This window comes from Dendropsophus ebraccatus, chromosome 2 (genome assembly GCF_027789765.1).
Source record: "Dendropsophus ebraccatus isolate aDenEbr1 chromosome 2, aDenEbr1.pat, whole genome shotgun sequence".
In the NCBI taxonomy this organism is placed as follows: Eukaryota; Metazoa; Chordata; class Amphibia; order Anura; family Hylidae; genus Dendropsophus; species Dendropsophus ebraccatus.
In genome coordinates, this window is record NC_091455.1 from 19389958 (window position 1) to 19409677 (window position 19720).

General features: G+C 44.5%; 1 protein-coding gene and 1 long non-coding RNA gene across 3 annotated transcripts in view; one reads left to right on the forward strand and one right to left on the reverse strand.

The window, feature by feature from the left end:
• Nucleotides 1–19720, forward strand: part of LOC138783004 (transient receptor potential channel pyrexia-like) — a 167189-nt gene that overhangs the window by 10577 nt on the left and 136892 nt on the right. The gene's annotated exons all lie outside the window — the stretch shown is intronic.
• On the reverse strand, nucleotides 2530–7454 carry LOC138783003 (uncharacterized). Its single transcript, XR_011361611.1, has 2 exons — nucleotides 7271–7454; nucleotides 2530–5535 (listed from the first exon to the last, which is right to left on the reverse strand). It is a non-coding gene; the product is annotated as an uncharacterized lncRNA (long non-coding RNA).

Sequence of the window (19720 nt, forward strand, 5' to 3'; positions counted from 1 at the left end):
AGCCAGTAATTTAAATTTCTATGTAGTCTATCATAATGGGATTAATGCTTATGATCTTTTTTTTCAGTCTATGGATTCCATCTTTTCAATCCTTTAGAATGAGTCATACTCCAGTGTTTACAATAAGAACACTATGAAGTTACAGCATAGATTCTCGACACGTCTGCATTGGAGGCTCCGTCACCGATCTCATAACATTTCAGAGAAAACCAGGTCACGCTGTTTATATGTATTCTGCAATAGAGTACCCAGAACACAGCTAAAATGCAGATGTGAACAAAGCTCAAGATCTTTTACTGATTACTGGTGGGAAATTCTCTCAAGAAATTCTCCCTAATCTGATTTTTGCAATTAATTTAGAAGATCATTTGTCAATTAACTTAAAGAAGAAGCTACCTGAGACTATACGCTCCTGAAATCGCGACTTTCAGAATCCACTCCCCCCTGCATCGCGTTCCCCGTTTCCAAATGTCTCCCACTTCCTGGTTATGGGAGCGTAGCACGCGATGACGTCATGCCTTTCGCTCAAGTCATTTGCGATTGGTTAGAAAAATCTGCCGCTTATTTAATTATTCCTCTACTTCTACCCATCCATAGTAAACGCCCCTTTCCTACGTCACACAGTAGTAATTTCATGCCCCCAAGTAAACCGAAACCCGAGCTGATTCATTTTTGAGCATGCTCAAATGGTTACTTTCACTGTGCAATCTGTCTTACAGACTGCATAGTGGAAGCAGCAGATTTCACAGACCGCCCTCCTGCTCTTTATTCCCCAGTCTGCACATTGCCTAAAACAATGGTAAATATATATAAGTCTAAGGACAGCCCAAGGAGAAGGATTTGCTCCGCTATGACTTTGTCACAAAATGGCGGACAGAGAATACACGGTGACGTATATATAATAAATACTTCCTGGAAAGGGTGTTATACTTCTAAAACGTTAATAGGAGTACATTGACGGGTTATATAACTTCGCAATGTTGCAGTTAATAGAACAATAGTTGGTAATTCCCATTCAATTAAATTTTATGTCTGTCATTTTAAGGCTTTGTCCTCACATAATATTTTGGTCAGTATCTGGTTCATATTTGGTTCATATTATATAGGTTATCTGGACCCCCACACATGCCCCCCCCCCCCCCAAAAAAAAAACAACACATGTCATGCCCCCCGAAACCTATAAGCAACTTCCTAAAACCATAGGAAATTGGTTGCAGGGTTTTTCTGTCATTTGGGGCACTTATAGAATTTATTAATCAAGATAAATCAGCCCTATCTATGTTTCAGTTTAAGAAAGTACCGTCATGGACCTGTGCCTCTACCAGGCTATCAATCCTTGGCTTACACATTTCATTCTTGTCCCATAGGACGGCTACCACTGCATTCCTCTTGTGCCTACTTGAGGACGCTGTCAGAAAGGTGGGCAGGTTTTAACTCCTATGTTTGCCTCAACTTTGTCCAACATTTTTCTCCATCCAGGTAAAACCCCTATAAGGATTTTGATATTCGGGCTCGGATATCGGTTGGACCATGTTCAGGTCAGATGGAGAGAGACTTACAGCTGAGGCCAGTTGCAGCTTTATCAGAAGGTTTTAACCTTAATAGCATATGCTGCTATGTGCTGGTGGCAATGACACGGGGCACACTTCCATCCTCCTTATCCAGCACACAAAGTCTGATTTGATTGAGCTTTCTTCCCTCCTAAATGACTCGTTTATTATTTGTTCAGCAATGGTTTTCAGGGATAGTTGACTGGTTGCTTGGGACCACAAAATTATGGAGAGATGGCATTGAAAATTTTACGTCTACATCTTATTTTCTTTGTAATATGGGTGAGTGTGTGTGTGTGTGTGGGGGGGGGGGTGACAGCATGTCATAGAGGTAGGTAATAGTTGACATCCTAAATTAAAATTGAACCTTCATAAACATAAATCCAATTGGCCTGGACATTCTTAATTAAAATTTTCAAAATTGCATGATGGCATGGCAAGGCCAGAGTTGTACCATAGTTGGGGAGTTATAGCTGGAGTTGGTACCCTATTGGTTTATCAACAGGTAGAGACTATTGATCAATGCAAGGTCTTTCTACATTGAGCGGGCAGCAACCAACCAAGGTAAAGCTTTGGCCAGTTTAAAACCCATCATCTTTGTTCCACATATTGTAATAGTGGTTACAGGCCACAGACAGGTCGGGTGTAATGAACATCCAAATAAACTGGATTTACCAACATATGCTCTTCATCCTTCTTGCTTCTATATTTTTTTTTTTGTACTGCATAAAACTAGGCCACTTTCACTCAGAAGTCTTTAGGCCAGTATTTTGCATCAGTACATGTAAGCCAAAACCAGGAGTGCATCCAGTACAAGGGACAGATGTAAATCTTTTCATTACAATGTTTCTCTGTGTTTGCTACACTCCTAATTTTGGCTTAAATTTATGTAAATACTGACCTATATATGTCTACGTAAAAATAGCCTCTAGTAATGGAGATTTAATTAACATTTCAATTAAAATCTGGACGCAGGCTATAGAGAGATAATAGACATCTTGTATTTGGCTTTAATGTATGCAGAAAATGTATTTTTTTCACAAATGTTATTAAACCAACTACAGTATATGAGAGCACAAGGAGATAACGCAAAGGCTATTTTTCACTCTTAAACTTAAAAAATGTATTGTGTTAAAGCCCAGCACCATGTTTTTGTTGCTTTTGTGGACAGTACTTAAATAATGCATAAAAATGCTCAGTCTGAAATGGTGTTGTGTTATTATATAGAGACTGGTGCACTGCTTGTATGGTGCAATGGCATTAATAAACTCTCCCACTAGCTCCAGGTTGCCACAATAAGTCTAGGATTGCATGGTGGCTGTGGCCACACCACAGTTCACTCAGTCAAAAATCACTGTGTGATACTGGTGGGATTGTGATGCATCATAGCATAGGTAAGTGAATGGGCTCATGTTGTGACCCACAAGTGACTACAATCACACATTGTGGCTGTAAGACCATTACCTCAATTACACATGGGATTCTATTCACTCACCCAAGTTGCTTTAGAGGACAACCAGAAAAACACTGTGATCTTTGAACACACAGCCTCCAAAAATCTATGGCTGTGGTATCTCATGTCCAGTGGGTTAGCTCCTTTCACCTACTAATCTTAGACTGTGAAGCACACTACAGACCCTATCGTACAAGATAGCGATGAAATGTCTGGTAAAAATATCACTTGTGATCCCTACAGTAAATCAAATTTTTCTGGAGCCAGGGTATTATGTAAGGCTAATGGAAAACATGGCAAGGCTCAGTCACGCTTTCCAGTCTTAAAGTCATTATGCAGATTGCACAGTCCAGGTGTTCTCTGCAATAGAGACAGAAAGCCATTGATCAACTGGGCCCTGTTGCTGTCTCTCCTGCACTGGTATTTTCTTACTTCCAGTAATGCTTGTGGTTTTGGAAGTGGCTATTCATTGCTTGGACCTGGTGTTGGTTCATCCAGAACAGACTCAGGCTGTGGTACTGCTGGAGATCCATTTTCAGAGTGGTCTTTGATGTCCAGCGGATTTGCTCTTTTCACCTACTGTTCTTAGACTGTAGGGCTGTCAAGACTCGGGTCACAGAGCGATGCAGGAGAGACGCACAGTATACCCTAAGCTCAGCCCCGCCCACTCTTCCTGCCTACTTGCCGCTATCTGCCCTAAAATGGCAGTGGGCAATGGTGCTTGTGGTATTGGAAGTGGCTATTCAGTGCTTGGGCCTGGTGTTGGTTCATCCAGAACAGACAGGCTGTGGTACAGCTGGATATCCATTCTCATAGTGGTCTCTGATGTCCAGTGGCTTTGCTTTCTTTACCTACTGTTCTCAGACTGTGAAGCACGCTACAGACCCCATCATACAAGATGGAGATGAATTTTGGGTTGTCTAGTTCACATCTCACTTGTGGTCACTGCAGTTAATTAGGAAGGATGTTGTGACAACTCTTTGCATTGATTTGCAGAAGAAGCAGAGCAATGGCCAGAACTTGGCACCGGATAAGTGCTTGGGCCTGGTGTTGGTTCATCCAGAACAGACAGGCTGTGGTACAGCTGGATATCCATTCTCATAGTGGTCTCTGATGTCCAGTGGCTTTGCTTTCTTTACCTACTGTTCTCAGACTGTGAAGCACGCTACAGACCCCATCATACAAGATGGAGATGAATTTTGGGTTGTCTAGTTCACATCTCACTTGTGGTCACTGCAGTTAATTAGGAAGGATGTTGTGACAACTCTTTGCATTGATTTGCAGAAGAAGCAGAGCAATGGCCAGAACTGGGCACCGGATAAGTGCTTGGGCATGGTGTTGGTTCATCCAGAACAGGCTCAGTCTGGGACACTGCTGGAGATCTAGTTTCAGACAGTTGATCTATATATTGCCTTGTATACCTCCCACCAAATCTTATTGTTCCAGAGTGTTCTGTGGGTTCTAGTGCGTCTGTTGTGTGCACCCAGCACTGTGGTAGAAACTGGCTTCTCTCTGATGTATTCTGCTGTGGCCTGCGCTGTGGTGGTGACGGTCCTTTACCTGATGACTCTCGCTTGTGTCTTCTCCTTTCATCAGCAGTTGCGGTAACAATATATGAAATATTAGAATGAATTTTTTACAGATTCCACCCACGCCACTTGGCAACTGCACCCATTGTTCCCACAGTTTACAAACGAGGACCAGCAGAATAGGAAGATTCCTTAAATAAGAAATTAATCTACCCAGAAATTGTCAAAGTCAATAAAATGTTGAAAAGTCATACTCATTATTAGACTAGTATAGATTGAAATTAACATGCAACAGACCCCATCATGCAAGGTGAAGATGAATTCCTGGTTGTCTGGTACTGTTGTCACTTCTGAGGTGGTCTCTACAGTAAATCAGGGAGGAGGTTATCACAACTTCTCTTTGCAGTGATATGTATGCTCACATTTTACCAGAAACAGAGGAATGGCTGATACTAGATACAGGATGAGAAGATATTGTATACACCATATGGATCTCTTTGGTGAAAACCAGTAGGTGCGGCACATGTGGCATTCCAGCTTATTCTGGAGCCAAGGTATTAAGTAGGGTTTTTGGAAAACATGAAAACATGGCAACACTGGGTCACGCTTTCCAGTCCTAAAATTTATTACACAGATTGTACAGTCCAGGGGTTTATTTTCTGCAGTAGACTGAGACGGGAGGCTCTTGATCACCTGGGCTCTGGTGTTTTCTTGGGGTGGTCTCTCCTGCACTGTTATGTTCTCTGCCACTTCCAATGGTGCTTGTGGTTTTGAAAGTGGCTGCTCAGTGCTTGAGCATGGTGCTGGTTCTTCCAGGAGAACAGGCTCAGGCTGGGATACCGCTGGAGATGCAGGTTCAGACAGTGGATGTGCATAATGTCTGATTCTCCTCCCATCAGATCTTGTTGTTCCAAAGCATTCCATGGATTTAAGTCTGTCTGTTATTTGCACCCAGATTGTCTCAAAGACTCTCGGATGCATCTTCTCCATCCATCAGACGTTTCTGTAACAATATATAAAATATTAGAATGAATTCTATACAAATCCCACCCACACCACATGGCGAATGCACCCATTGTTGCCACTATACTACTGTCTATAAGCAAGGAACAACTAAAAAGGCAGATTCCTTAAATAAGAAAGGAATCCACCCGGAAATTGTCAAAGTCAATAAAATGTGTGTGTGTGCTCTGGATTCAATAGTAGCAGAAAACTGACTCTTTTGGCAAAGCATCTATTAAAGAAATGGCACCAAAATGGATGCAGTCAAGGTTTTTATAGGTTCATGACTCTGATAAATTATTGGACTATTATGGTTTGAGATGACTTTAGGATAATTTTTCTTTATAAATATGGAATTCCTTTAATATGTGACATCTATGAAGCACATGGCCACCCACTCCATTACCTAAAGCAAGTACAAATGGATGGATATGGCCATGTTTGTTTGTTTGTTTTTATCTAGGGGTTACACATCTTATTAGATGATAAAACATTTCAGACAACTTTTGATGACCCAACCACATGGCACAATCTGAGCGACTATGCCCACAAGCCATGATGGGAAATCCCTCACAAATAACCTTGGCCTTCCTTATAGCAGTCTTCAAATCTAAATTGAATATACCTAGGCCAGTGTTGGACAGGGGCATGAAGTCACATCCAAAAAAAGGCATGACACAAAGCCCTCCAGCTCTCTATGGAAACCATATCTTAGCCAAGAAAGCAAATTGTCTGTAATTCAATGTAAAATGTAATTAAAGGAATTAGCTAATTCCAAACTAAATTCCATAAAATCAAAGCAATTAATTTAAACCTTACAGCCATTGAGATCTGAATTCACTAAACATTCCCTAAGACCTCCCCTTGAACTTTTAGCATTTTAGTTGTTACCTTCAGTTATTTCTACCTGGGTAGAAGCAAATCCTTGATAACATCACATGGTATCCTAGTCCCCAACCAATCCATACTGTATGTAATTAGAATAAATAAAGACCAATGTTTATTATTAAGTCAAATAATAACCACATAGTTATTAAAACTGAACAAAAATTTTTCACATCAGTCATGTTCACCCATCGGCCCCACCAAGGCCACGTGCGACCAGATGGCATCCCTCAACACATCACAGCCAAGTGTCAATGACATTTTGCAGACCAACATGAAAAATATCATTGCCCACATCAGACAGGTGCATCAAGTCTTCTCTGAACAGACCAGGCAGCGTTTTCTCCAGATCTATGATGATGATAAGAAATTCCCCCCAGAACAGGCAGGAATTTCTCCATCGCCCTATTGATCTGTTTACGTATGTTATTCATAAACTTCAAATCCTTCCCTCCCCAGACAAGACGATGAATGATTCCAGAATAAACAAAATATGTCTTTGGGAGCAAGTCCTTCAACAAGACTAAATCTTTTTTCATGTTTACCAACAAGTCTAATGTATAGGACTTACCCAGGTCATATCCTGCCAAATGTGGTATAAGGAGGTATGGAAGTGGCCAAGTTTTCTTTAATCTTAAAACTTAAAGACGTCGGCTTCCGGTTCCGGCGCAGACATGTGAGGACGGAGGTGCTGGAGCTCCCACCAGACCCTGCAATTTATCAGCTAACAACAGCCCGTTCGGGCGACAGATCACCTCCCGCGGCCCCCCCTGTCACCCCCAGGAGATACGGTCGGCTCTGTGTGGAGGCAGTTCGCTACTGGAGCCTTATCCCAGCACCACAGCACTCACCTCCCAGTGCACGAGTGGACACCTGCCCGCCGAAACGACACGCTTGCCGCTGCTGTGACTCCCTGGAGAGCGACATCAGGGACTAGCTGGGTCCCAGCAGAAGACGCAGGCATCGGGGGAAGTTGCCGGGCAGGAGAGCAGGGCTAGGAGCACGTCGCTCCATGAGGTATCGGGCGCCATCTTGAGCACATAAGGACATAGAACTTTCACTTTCACTTTAGCCTGCAGGCGTCTGTCCGTTCAGTCACCTCCCCTCTGCCTCCCTGGCAGCCCACAATCAGCTCACTGTACCCAGCACTTACAAATCGCTGATAGCAGCTGTTTCCCTTCCCAAATCCTGGATGCTGAGTGTGTGGTGTACATACTACCACAAACTACAACTATAACAGAGCAACTGGCTCGTGGTCTCTCTGGAGGGCTTTTCTGGTGCTCATTAACATACTGACTTACCCCAGACATCTCATTGTCTCCTCCACCTACTGCACTGAACACCATCCAGATCAGGCTGTTCCAATTCATCATTACACAGTGCACCTGCTCCTTGCTGCCACATAAAGCAATCTCATAAGCAGGGCTCCAGACTAAAAAATTTACCTAGGAGCCATTGGCTCCTAACCTGAAAAATTTAGGCGCCAAATAGAATATTTGGTCGCCAACATTTTAAACCATGTAAAATTAATGTTATGTTAAATGGGACTTACTGTGTGCAGAGGCCGCAGCCTCCTCCTCCTCCTTTAGATTCTTTCTTTTCTTAGTTTGAAAACGTTCAACATGGAAACTTGCAACTTGACAACCATATACAGTCTGACAACCATATACAGTCTGACTCAGTACTTCAGCTTCACTTGGCTAGCCTTTTAATGAGGCTTACTCTTCTGAACTTGAACTTAAAGGGAACCTGTCGACCCCCGTGCCGGGGTGACAGGCTCCCAACCCCCCGTTAGAGCCCCCTATATTCACCTCATGGCGCCGGGTCCCGCTTCTGAAGATGGTCGGGTCACGGAGATCTCAGCCGCTGCAGCCCGACGTGCGCTGAGAGATGAGTCCAACGCTCATAGAGAATGACGGGAGAGTCCAGCGCGCCGTCATTCTCTATGAGTGTTGGACTCATCTCTCAGTGTGCGCACCGGGCTGCAGCGGCTGAGATCTCCGTGACCCGACCATCTTCAGAAGCGGGACCCGGCGCCATGAGGTGAATATAGGGGGCTCTAACGGGGGGTTGGGAGCCTGTCACCCCGGCACGGGGGGTGACAGGTTCCCTTTAAAAGCTTGCAACAGTCTATACATACTGAGCTAGACTTCTGACTGCAGCCATAGTGACCCCCCACAAGATGTGTATATAGATAGATATATCTCTCACCTAGTGACTAATGCAAGTGACCCCCTACAATACAGACACCTGAGGGGCCCTGATAATAATAATTGTGCATATATCTATCTCCCAGTGTCTGCAGCCAGTTTGCCCCACACTTATAGATGGCCCCCTCCCCTTATAGATGACCCCCTCCTCCCCCCCATTATAGATACCCCCTCTTCTCCCCCCCATTATAGATGCCCCCTCCTCCCCCCATTATAGATGCCCCCTCTTCTCCCCCCCATTATAGATGCCCCCTCTTCTCCCCCCCTTATAGATTCCCCCTCACCTTATAGATGCCCCCTCTCCCCCCCCATTATAGATGCCCCCTCTCCCCCCCCCATTATAGATGCCCCCTCCTCCCCCCATTATAGATACCCCCTCTTCTCCCCCCCATTATAGATGCCCCCTCTTCTCCCCCCCTTATAGATTCCCCCTCACCTTATAGATGCCCCCTCTACCCCCCCCATTATAGATGCCCCCTCCTCCCCCCCATTATAGATACCCCCTCTTCTCCCCCCCATTATAGATACCCCCTCTTCTCCCCCCCATTATAGATACCCCCTCTTCTCCCCCCCATTATAGATACCCCCTCTTCTCCCCCCATTATAGATGCCCCCTCTTCTCCCCCCATTATAGATACCCCCTCTTCTCCCCCCCATTATAGATACCCCCTCTTCTCCCCCCCCATTATAGATACCCCCTCTTCTCCCCCCATTATAGATGCCCCCTCTTCTCCCCCCATTATAGATACCCCCTCTTCTCCCCCCATTATAGATGCCCCCTCTTCTCCCCCCATTATAGATACCCCCTCTTCTCCCCCCCATTATAGATACCCCCTCTTCTCCCCCCCATTATAGATACCCCCTCTTCTCCCCCCCATTATAGATACCCCCTCTTCTCCCCCCATTATAGATACCCCCTCTTCTCCCCCCATTATAGATGCCCCCTCTTCTCCCCCCCTTATAGATACCCCCTCACCTTATAGATGCCCCCTCTCCCCCCCCCCCATTATAGATGGCCCCCTCTCCCCCCCTTGAAGATGGCCCCTCTTCTCCCCCCATTATAGATGCCCCCCCTTCTCTTCCCCCCATTATAGATGGCACTCTCTTCTCCCCCCATTATAGATGCCCCCCCCCCCTTTCCTCTATGCTAAGCAATATTTAAAAAAAAACAAACACACAAACTCACCTGACAACCCGCTCCCCCGGCGATCCTCTTCTTCTTCAGGCGCTGTCCCCGGCTGATGCGCGGCTGCCGGGGGTGTCCCGTCCTATCCCCGGCAGCGCGGCGCGTCAGTGAGCTCCTGTACGCCGGGGCTGTGACTTCTGACACAGGAAGCGTCTCTGACGTGCGCTTCCTGTGCCGGAAGTCAGGGCCCCAGGCAGCTCACTGATGCGCCGCGCTGCCGGGGATAGGACGGGACACCCCCGGCAGCTGCGCATCAGCCGCGCATCTTAAAGAGACAGCGCGCCGCCGCCGGGGCCAGTCGCAAATGGCGCCCAGATTAATAAATCTGGGCGCCATTTGCAAAAAGTCAGTCGCATTGGCGACCATTTTGGTCGCCATCTGGAGCCCTGATAAGGGAGTGCAAGGTTTTCTTCACATGAACAGGAGCGTTCACTGAGCTCTACCAGTCTGCATTACAATACAATAGCGCCATCTACTGTTCACTCGGAATAGAGCTGGATTCATTACTCAATATTATACTGGCTTCTTCTGCACTGCAATTGCTTTAAATTTTACCTGCCTTAAGAACTTTGAGGATTACAGCACCAGTCCATCTGCAGCTCCCAGCGTTTTTCTTCCCTAACTTACTATACCTGATTGTATCACCGTTTGCAGTCTGTATTACGTGGGATATATCCGCTTGGCTAGTTCTTTTTGCAATTATGGACCGCTTTGTGCAGACAACTGCTACTAAACCACAACTTCCGCAAACGGGTGACGGGCAGCTGTCGGAAGGACTAGATATGGCCGCAAGCCAGACTGAACTGATTCCGGCCTCCTCTGAGGACCCGGTCGGTACCCAGCCTCAAGTTTCCCTGCCTCGTGATGGGGATATAACACTTCTCTCTTCTGGCATTGATCAAATGCAGCTGGCAGCAAATGTAGCCAGGTTACTTGCTCCGGAAATACAAAAAACAGTTGAGGATGCACTTCGTGCTACTATGCAGCAACTTAAATCTGAGGTAACGGCTCAGGCCACCCGCATCGGCACGCTGGAGCAACGTATTGCCTGTTTGGAAGAGGAGAATGAGGACTTATACACTAAAGTTAGCCAATCCGAGGAACGATCCATTAAGCTAGCCGAAAAACTTGATGATCTTGAGACCTGATCACGGAGGAACAACCTCCGCATAGTGGGAGTGAGCGAATCGATTCAACCTACAGAACTACGTCGCTTTTGTGAACATGACCTCCCAAAAGCCTTAGGCCTCCAGCATACTTGTCGCGTGGAAAGAGCTCACCGGGTTGGCCCTCCTCCATCATCATCATCCCTGCAAGACAGGAACTCAGCCCACAAAAGACCACGGCCGGTTATTTTTAAGTTGCTGGATTATAACGACAAATTGGACCTTCTCAGAGCCTTTCGCAAACGTACTAAGCCTCTGGAATTTCAACGCACCAAATTACTGCTCTTTGAAGATTTCTCGGCGGAGGTGGCAAAAAAGCGTAGGGCTTTCAGTACTATCTGCTCCAGTCTCTATAAATCAAACTACAGATTTCAGCTACAGTACCCAGCCACATTAAGAGTCTACAATTCAGATGGGTCCTCCCAATCCTTTGCAACAGTGACGGAAGCGGAGGAGGCCCTGGCTACTCTGCTCTCGCCTTCACACGCTCACAGAGGTCCTAATAAATCGCGATCAACATCACCGATGGAAGCCAGACCCTCCAGGCCCTCTACCGGACGTCGGGATGGCACAGGGGACCAAGCTGAAAGAAAGAGGAGGCGCAGAAACTACGGCAGGCGTCATGATGGGGATCGGTCACCTTCTCCGGACTGAACCTACCTTCTCTACCTATGCACTCTCCTTATGTTCTGTGGATGAGTGGGCACTGGGGATTCAGGTACATTAATCTGTTATATTGGCGATCTGCCATGTGGTCCCTTTGCGCCCTCCAGGGCGGTGACAGACTTTCGCCTAGACGGGACTTGGACCGATGGGACTGTTATGTTTAATGTTGTTTATTCTCCATTTGATGGTCCTAATCCACCCTCCAACCGCTTACCTAATGTTGCACATGTTTTTCTGTTCTTTATTGCTCCTTGCCTCCACTTTACCATTTCTTATAGGGAGGGTTTACCTTACTGCAGCGCAGGGTGGGGGAACCCCTGCAACACATGTCTGAAAAAAGGAAGTCCTTCACCACCATCGAGGAGGATGGTGAGATCAGATACCCTCTTCTGGGTCGGTTTTTTGTTTTGGTTTTGTTTATTTTTTCATATGTTCCACATGACCTTAGAATTAGTTCCTCCATGCATAGGAATGCTGTTCATTTTTACTCTCTGTGCTAGGCTGTTTCCTTACTCTGCACGTGTTATTCTGCTTACAATTTCCTTATCCTTCCTCTCCCTTGGTACTTATGCTTTGCAGTTAGTTGACCTCACAAGACTTCTCCCTCATGGCTGAAACTATCACCATCCTTACATGGAATGTTAAAGGTCTTAAATCACCTCACAAACGTATGAAATTATTGCGCCACTTAAAATGTTTTAACCCGGACATAGTTCTTTTACAGGAAACCCACTTGGAATCCGGGGACTTTGACCGGATGAGGAAACTGTGGGTTGGCAGTGTTTTTGGTTCCTCAGCTGTCGGGGGTAAGGCTGGGGTGCTCACATTAATCCACAAAAGATTCCCCTTTCAGATCCTTTCTCAGGAAGCTGATGATACGGGTCGATACTTACACACAGCCTTAGAGCACAGGGGACAGACTTTGAGCTTATACAACGTATACGGGCCAAATGGGGACAACAGATGTTTCTTTCTTACCTTGACGCTAAAACTGCAAAACGATAATGAGTCATGGAAGGTGGTTGGGGGTGACCTGAACTCTGTTGCGGACGTTGCTTTAGATAGAAAGGGATATGGGGGTAGAGGCCTGACAGCTCGGACTGGTGACAGGATGATCCCACCGCTTCTCACCGCCACGGGTCTATGTGATATCTGGCGACAACAACATCCAGATAGTTGCGACTATACTCACTTCTCTCATGCTCATCAGTCTTGGTCACGCATTGATTATTTTTTAACCAGTTCATTTGTGGCATCTAGGCTCGTGGCGGTGGATATTAGGGACATGGTTATTTCGGATCACTCCCCGATCTCCATAATATTACAATCTGCATATCCCAAAACGCAGGAGTATATCTGGAGATTCCCGTCGTACTTGGCAAAGGATGAATCATTTGTGGAACTCTTACAGGGCTGGTGGTTAGAATTTGCAACTGACAATGCGACGCATAGGCATGACGAGACCTTGTTTTGGGAAACTGCGAAGGCAGTGATACGGGGCAAGATAATGGCATATCATGGGTCTATGAAAAAGAAAACACTTATTCATTATCAGAAAGCCAGTAATACTTTGCGAGAAGCGTATGCCCAGTTCCTACAACATTCTACTGCTCAGACTAAAGCGAAATGGCAAGAAGCACGAGCGTCTTATGAGCTGTGGTTGGATAAACGTGAACGAATGTACATGTCTAATTTAGAGACTGATTTGTTTAGACAGGGCAACAAAGCGGGTCGTTTATTAGCTAGGTTGGCCAAGGGCAGACATACTCCGACTCATCTTCTGGCCCTGAGGGACGAGAGGGGACTCCTTACCAAACACCCTCATGACATAAACCATATTCTGATGAAATTCTATACTAATTTGTATACCTCTTCCCCAGTACATACCGAAAATAGTGTAGCCTTTTTACGTGATTTACAGTTACCTTCCCTATCAGAGGAGGACAGTGCTTTTTTGAGTGCAAATGTCACCAAGGAGGAGGTTACGGCCACTATCAAGTCTTTAAATAATGGGAGGGCGCCGGGTCCTGATGGGTACCCTGGCGAATTCTACAAATCCCTAGCAGATCAAGTGGCCCCGGTGCTAACGGATTATTTCAACAAAATATTGCAGACGGGTCGCATTTCCCCTATGGCTAAGCAAGCTTATATAAAGGTTCTACCCAAGCAAGGCAAAAGCCTGTTAGATCCAGGTTCATACAGGCCCATTTCCTTGATTAATCAAGATATAAAAATACTTTCTAAACTTCTGGCAAACAGATTGGCATCCCTACTGCCGGATTTGGTGGGGGCACATCAAGTGGGTTTTGTAAAGGGTAGGTCGTCAGTAGTAAACATCAGAAAGGTGCTGGCGGTTTTGGACTCTACTAGGCACAGATCTCAGCCAGGTAGCCTGCCTGTCGTACTAACTTTGGATGCTGAAAAGGCTTTTGATAGCGTGCGCTGGGACTGGTTGGAATCTGTGCTCGACAAATTTGGAGTGCAAGGAAACTTTAGAGTATTTTTGGCCGGGCTATACCATGACCTTACTGCACGTATATATACCCCGGGTCTGTTGTCCGAGCCATTCTGGATGGAAAAGGGTACCCGTCAGGGCTGCCCTCTTTCTCCCTTACTTTTTGATCTAGCCATTGAGCCTTTAGCACGTCATCTGTTAACATCTGCCACCTTTACAGGCATCCGAGTCCATGGCCGCCAGGTTAAACTGGCAATGTTTGCTGACGATGTCCTTCTCTTTCTAAACAATCCCGTGGAGGACATGCCCAGTCTGTTTGCCTTTCTCGAATGGTATGGCTCATTTTCAGGTTATAAAGTTAACGCTTCCAAGAGCGAGCTATTGCCCCTGGTGAATGCGACCCAACCATTGCGTTCAGTAGCAGCTTTACTGGGAGTGGTCGTGGCCTCCTCCTTCATAACCTACTTAGGTATCAAAATAGGGAAAACCTCGGGTTCACTATATACACTTAACTACACACCCCTAATTCACAAGATAGTCTCTGAATTGCGTACCTGGCAGAATCTCCCCCTTTCCCTCATGGGTCACTGCCACTTGATTAAAATGGTGAGCTTTGCACGGTTGCTTTATCCTCTGCAGACCTTACCATTGTTAATTAAACACGTGGATATAAAAGCGCTGCATGCTGCCTTCTCTAAATTCATTTGGTGTGGCAAACGCCCTAGGATTTCGTTAGCTAAACTGATGTTATGTAAAGCGGAAGGGGGCGTTAACTTTCCCAATATACGGGGGTATAATCTAGTCAGTATTTTCAGACACATAATGGACTGGCTGCATAATTCTTCACATTTCTCTAACCTGCAGCTAGAGCAAGCCTTGGCTTACCCGTGGGATCTATCTTGCCTTCTACATACAACATATGCCAAATTACCGCAAGAGATTAAACAGTCTTTGTTATTAAGGGATACAGTAGTAACATGGAAGGAAATTTGCAAGATCTTCAAGCTTCCCTTTTTGCTCTCCAAACATATACCGCTAGAACGCCACCCAGAGTTCCTTAAGGGTCAGCAGATGAGCTGGTTAAAAGTATGGCGGGATAAGGGTTTTAAGACAGTCGGGGACCTGATGGACCCTGATCAACAGAGGTGGCTCACTCCCAGCGAAATTCAACTTAAGTTCCAATTGCCACAGACACATAATCTGTACATAAACCAGCTCCATAAATTTTGTATAACTAGGCTAAGGGATGTGAAGAAGGAATCACAACAACACACATTGGATGGCATAATAGGGAACTCGTCCAATAAAGCCTCCATTTCCATGCTCTACAATGCCCTACGAAATAATTTCCTAAAAATTAACCCTACAACCATCTTCCACAAGTGGGCCCCGCTGACAGGGGATGACGATATTACAGAGGTGATATTGGAGGGTTGGGCGACTATTAGAAAGTGTGTGGTGAATGAAAGATGGAGAGAGACTTATTTTAAGCTGGCACACTCTGCTTTATACGGATTTAACATCCTCCCCTCTCCAGCCTTCCCCGACAGAATCACAGACTGCCCAAAAGTCCACATGCCACTGACTAACTTATGGCATGGCGTGTGGACATGCGCATCAACTGTGTCCTACTGGAATATGATTGTCTCATACATTCAGAACCACTATAAGGTGAAGCTGACTCTCAATCCAAAAGAACTGTTGTTCCACCAACTAAGGCCCCCTGAAAGCGCTGACAGACCTAAGACCATACCCCAGTTAGTGCATATTACCTTATTGGTGGCGTTGAGATGTTTGTTCACTAACTGGCTGCAACCTATTGTACCAGATATAGATATGGTGATATCACAACTGAAATTCTTTCTAGGGGTAGATAGGGTGGATCCTGAGAGACACAAAGATTCGGGTACTAAACTTTTCTTTAAGAAATGGAGACCATTTATACTTTCGCACTATGACACTGATGGAATCTGATATTGTCCGCCCATTTCAAATGACTAAATGGTACTGCACAGAATTGCTTAAGGGTACCCTAGGAGCCTTGCAAATATCGTAGATTACAATCTAGCAATGCTGATGAGAGAGAATATAGAGGATTAGGGAAATACCATCTCTTCTTATGCTGCTCAGTTTGATGGTTTCTTTGCATGTGGAAGTGTTCTCTCGCAGTTTCTGTTTTATCCTTTTTGATTACACCTGTTTGTAATTGCTTGTGAACACATGTACGCATTTAGTTTGGTGTATTGGGTTTACCCGCTACCATTTCTGTATTTGTTCTGCGGATGTGGTCTTGAAAAAACAATAAAAATGTGTTTAAAAAAAAAACTTAAGACGTCAACTGTGACCATAGCAGGCCCTTGAACCCAAACCAATAAATCTTAATTTTAGTAAAATCATGTCCTAAATTTTCCATACCATGTCTTTGAAATGCCCTCTGATGGGACCAATGAACAAAAGAATGTCCGAGTATACAAATTACTGTCTTACCTAAGTTAAACCAAATAAATGAGGATGAACATATTTTAAACTTATTTGAATGCCATCTACCAAGTCTTTTAATGATTGAATCAGAAAGTCCCAAAGATGCCGCTTCTGTAGCAGCACCAACTCTAAGTCAGTGAGATGAAACGCCAAGGTGTTTTAAAGCCTTTTTGTGAACAACGTTAAATTGCGCACTAGTCATATTAGATCTATCTAAATCCATAAAGAAAGCTCCTTGAACCCTTGGTCTAACATCACATCAAGCATGCATGGCCCCAACCGGGCAACAGAGAGGATCATTCAAGGAATTAAAAAAAAAAAAAAGTTCCCAAACCCCTTTGCTCAGTCTTGGATTTACAAATGAACAACGAAACAGAGTTGGCATCTAATTTCAGGATGGATATAAGGAGAGGTGATGGAGCAGATTTATTATGAGAGGTAAATTCACTCACCATCAGCTCTGCAAAAAAACGCCAGAATGATAGCGGACGGAAAGGGCATTAACACCCTACATCTAAAAAAGAAAACAATTTTCTCATTAGCGCAAGAGAGATAGGCCTAGTCTTAACCCCAGGTAAGCCCCTGTGCCGTAACCCTTCACCATTTGTTTAATAATATTTTTTGTAAAATTAAAGGCTCCCATCAATCTGAAAAAGAAGGCCAAACCAGACAAAATCTTTGTATTACAGCCAAGTATTCACTACCCATCAACTCAGATACAAATGATAAGCCAGTGTTGATGGTTGAGGAATATGTATCAATATTCAGAACTGAACAAAAATTACACCATTTTTGCCATGCAACTGAATAACTGGCCCATGATTTTTGGGCTATAGTGTTTGGCAGACAGCTTTCAATCAGTCCCAAATGACATCCCACAACGACCTCAGAGAAACAACACTTTCCTTCCAACTCTCCAGCGCTAGTTCCAGGAATTTGGCAATCTGGAAATGCGAGAGCGCATCAGCCAAGACATTAGAATACCCCTCTATGTAACGTGCCTTCAACCTGATATTATTCTCTAAACATAGCAACAGAATGCGACTAAGAACCTTAACAACATTATCATTCTTTGCAGATAGACAATTATGGCAAAAATTACACCTTTGTTTCCTGAGTGCAAGGGAATGCGTTTGTTCCTAAATCACCCAGACCAAATGTATAAAGCCACTACAAGTGGAAACAATTCCATCAGGACTATGTTCAACAATCCAGCTATCAGGCCACAGCAGATGACCATTCCGTGCCACAAACAGCCCATAACCAATAGATCCTGCAGTATCCGTAAACAAATTGATAGCAGACAAGAAAGACAGCCAATAAGCTTTGACTCTTATTTAATTGAACTTTCTTCTTAGGTGATATACTTTCAATGGACACTTTCGTTTTCTCTAATTTCGCCATGGGCAACCTAAATTTCATTCTCAAAATATCAGTCGTAATGTCCAATACCTGACAGGGATAAACAGTCTTCTTATTGGCCAAAGGGGTCAAAATTAAATCCTAGGCAATTGTATCATTCTGGACCAATCGGCAATATAAAATAGTTAAGACAGGGGTCTTAACAGAAGTTTGGTTATTGGGGGGGGGGGGGGTAAAGAGTTTTTTTTTGTTCATGAAGTGGTAGCCATATATATTAGGAATCACATAGGCTATTACATGGAGGGAATTTGTTTAAAGCGGCTGTGCCCATTTAAGGTTCTAAGGGTCCTATTACACGGAGCAATAATGGGCCGAATCTCTTTGCAGTGATATGTATGCTATACATTTTACCAGAAACAGAGGAATGGCTGATACTAGATACAGGATGAGAAGATATTGTATACACCATATGGATGTCTTTGGTGAAAACCAGTAGGTGCGGCACATGTGGCATTCCAGCTTATTCTGGAGCCAAGGTATTAAGTAGGGTTTTTGGAAAACATGAGAACATGGTAACACTGGGTCACGCTTTCCAGTCTTAAAATTTATTACACAGATTGTACAGTCCAGGGGTTTATTCTCTGCAGTAGACTGAGACGGGAGGCTCTTGATCACCTGGGCCCTGGTGTTTTCTTGGGGTGGTCTCTCCTGCACTGTTATGCTCTCTGCCACTTCCAATGGTGTTTGTGGTTTTGAAAGTGGCTGCTCAGTGCTTGAGCATGGTGCTGGTTCTTCTAGGAGAACAGGCTCAGGCTGGGATACCGCTGGAGATGCAGGTACAGACAGTGGATGTGCATAATGTCTTGATACTCCTCCCACCAGAACCTTTTGTTCCAGAGCATTCCATGGATTTAAGTCTGTAACAATTTCTGTAACAATATATTAAATATTAGAATGAATTTTGTACTCTGAAATCCCACCCACACCCATTGTTCCCACTATACTACTGTCTATAAACAAGGAACAACTAAAAAGGCAGATTCCTAAATAAGAAAGAAATCTACCCGAAAATTGTCAAAGTCAACAAAATATCCAAAAGTTGTATTGATGAATGTGTACTCTGGATGCAGTAGTAGCAGAAAACTGCTTCTCTGGGAACCAAAGATAATTTTGACTACGCCTCCGCTAAACAGTAGTCTTGGCAAAGCATCCACTAAAGAAATGGCACCAAAATGGCTGCTGTCAAAGTTTTTATAGGTTCATGGCTCTGATGAACTATTGGACTATTATGATTTGAAGTGACTTTAGGATTTTTTTTTTTATTAATGTGGGACTCCTTTAATATGTGACATCTATGAAGACACACGGCCACCCACTGCATTACCTAAAGCAAGTACAAATGGATGGATATGGCCATGTTTTGTTTTTTTATTACACAGGGGGTACACAGTTACTAATAACCTTATTAGATGATATTACATTTTAGACAACTTTTGTTGAGCCAATCCACATGGCACAATGTGAGCCACTATGCCCACAAGCCATGATGGGAAATCCCTCAAAAATAACCTTGGCCTTCTCATTAGTATTCTTCAAACCCAAATTGAATATACCTAGGCCAGTGTTGGACAGGGGCATGAAGTCACAACTAAAAGAGGCATGACACAAAGCCCTCCAGCTCTCTATGGAAACCATATCTTAGCCAAGAAAGCAAATTGTCTGTAATTCAATTTAAAATGTAATTGAAGGAATTAGCTAATTCCAAACTAAATTCC